At 38.4% G+C, this 2,500-nt stretch overlaps 1 protein-coding gene across 2 annotated transcripts in view; it reads right to left on the reverse strand.

Moving 5' to 3' along the window:
* LOC137658797 (patj homolog) overlaps positions 1 to 2,500 on the reverse strand; it is a 673,578-nt gene that overhangs the window by 452,199 nt on the left and 218,879 nt on the right. The window lies entirely within an intron of this gene.

Genomic DNA, 2,500 nt, shown 5'->3' on the forward strand with positions numbered 1-2,500 from the left:
TCAAGATCCTTCTCCTTATGGATAACGCTGGTGGACACGCAACTGACCTGTCGCGTGAGGGCGTTCAGGTTGAGTTCCTGCCACCCAACACCACGTCATTAATTCAACCGATGGACCAGAGGGTTATCAGGGCGTTCAAGGCCCTCTACACGAAGAATACCTTGGCGGACCTCGTTGCGTGTGTGGATGCTGCCCAAGATGACGAGGATGAAGATTTCAACTTGAAGGCGTACTGGCGGCAGTACACCATAGCCACGTGCCTGCAGAATATTCAAAAGGCACTTCAAGAGATGAAACCTGCAACCGTGAATGCGAGCTGGAAGAAGCTGTGGCCCGATATTGTTTACGACGACAAGGGATTTACCCCGTCGGAAATCCAACACTCTGCAATACGGAAATCTGTGCAGTTGGCTGCCATAATTGGAGGTGACGGGTTTGGCGACATGACGACTGAAGACGTCGACGAGTTGTTGGACTGCCATTCCCAGCCCCTAACTGACGCAGACCTCGAAGACCTGACGAAATCGGCAAGTGAGTAAGAGAGTGAGGGTACCCAGGAAGAGACCTAAGAAAATGTCGAAGAAACGGGCTTAACATTAGAACGGCTTGCCAAGTTCTGCAACCATATCAAGGAGGCGAAAGAAATGTTACAAGAGTGGGACGAGGATATGGTTCGCTCGATGCAATTCTCCAATAAGGTCGATGACATCATGACTCCCTACAGGATGCTCTTGGATCGAAAAAAGAAGCAGCGGCAACAACTTCCGATCACAATGTTCTTCCAGCCTCGCAAAAAAGAGCCAGTTCCTCTTGCTAGTACGCCTTCGGAAGAAATTGAAGAAGTTTCCCAGGAAGAAGTTGAAGAGGTGTCCCAGGAAAAGACACCTCCGTCTGAAGAGACGTAAAATACTATCATTGACTGCACAGTAGAACACATCATCAGCTTCATCATCATCATTTCTACTGTGCAGCAAATTCATCGCCATCACCATTCAAGTTTTTCTTCAACTTCTTTCGTGGTGAGTACAGTAACAATCTTTATTTTTTACTTTAACCTGTTTTATAGTTTAGTAATGTACGTACTGTATGCATTAAGTTAAAGGGAAGGTTTTAAAAGTCTACATGTTGTAACCTATCATATTTTTTTTGTTTAAAATTTACATTTACGTACGTAAAACAATCTCTCTCTCTCTCTCTCTCTCTCTCTCTCTCTCTCTCTCTCTCTCTCTCTCTCTCTCTCAAATTGTTTTCCTGCTTTGCTACGTACAAGTACTGTATAATTTATATTTGTAAGGTAACATATTTTGTAAATGCTTTTACTGTAAATACTGTATGTACTGTATCATTATTTATCACTATCATCATGCGCGTTAAATGCCTTGTTTGTTCTGAGCGTGGTTGTTTACTGAGCGTACACGCCGTCGTTTCAGGCGGCGTCATAAAGAAAAAGATTTCATTTGGAAGTCCTAAGAAAAATACGTAAACTAAAACATTGGTAATAAAAAAAATCAACATACAGTACTGTATAATCAATATAATCGATGCAAAAACTAACCTATACATATATGTGTACACTAAATGAGTTTGTTTCTTCATTATGATCAGAGATGAACGTAAACAAAACATTGGTTGCCATTTTTTATCGTGCTTTTTAGGTGTTTAGGAAACGCATGATATAAAATCGCCTTTAATATTTGTGCCTGTTTTAGTTTAGGGTGCTGTAGTACATGCATTAAGTGTTCTGTACATTAAAGGGTGGTTTGTTAACAGTACTACGTACAAGGGAAGGTTTTAAAAGTCCGAATGTACATGTTAAATAAATAGGTAAATATGATGTCACTACTTCGCGGATTTTCACCTATCGCGCCCGCGTCTGGAACCTATCTACCGCGATAAACGAGGGTTCACTGTATATATATTTATATATATATATATATATATATATATATATATATATATTATATATATATATATATATATATATATATATATATATATATATATATATATATATATATTTTCAAATAACCCATATATATTTTTGATACATTAATGTCTGGATTCTCTTAACGACCTCGGGATCAGAGCCCCAGGCGAAATCACACAAAGACAAGAGCTTGTGACCGGCCGGGAATCGAACCCTGTTCGGCAAGCTTGTATAGACAGTGACTAAACTTCGTGGCCAAGTGGTTTAGTCACTGTCTATACAAGCTTGCCGACCAGGGTTCAATTCCCGGCCGGTCACAAGCTCTTGTCTTTGTGTGATTTCGCCTGGGGCTCTGATCCTGAGGTCGTTAGGAGAATCCAGACATTAATGTATCAAAAATATATATGGCTTATTTGAATATGAAAAACACGTCTAAATGTGCAAAATTTATCATATATATATATATATATATATATATATATATATATATATATATATATATATATATATTTATGAATACCTTTGTATATATCTAAGTATATACATATATATATATATAAATATATATATATA

The sequence above is a fragment of the Palaemon carinicauda genome, chromosome 19 (assembly GCF_036898095.1).
Source record: "Palaemon carinicauda isolate YSFRI2023 chromosome 19, ASM3689809v2, whole genome shotgun sequence".
Lineage (NCBI taxonomy): Eukaryota > Metazoa > Arthropoda > Malacostraca > Decapoda > Palaemonidae > Palaemon > Palaemon carinicauda.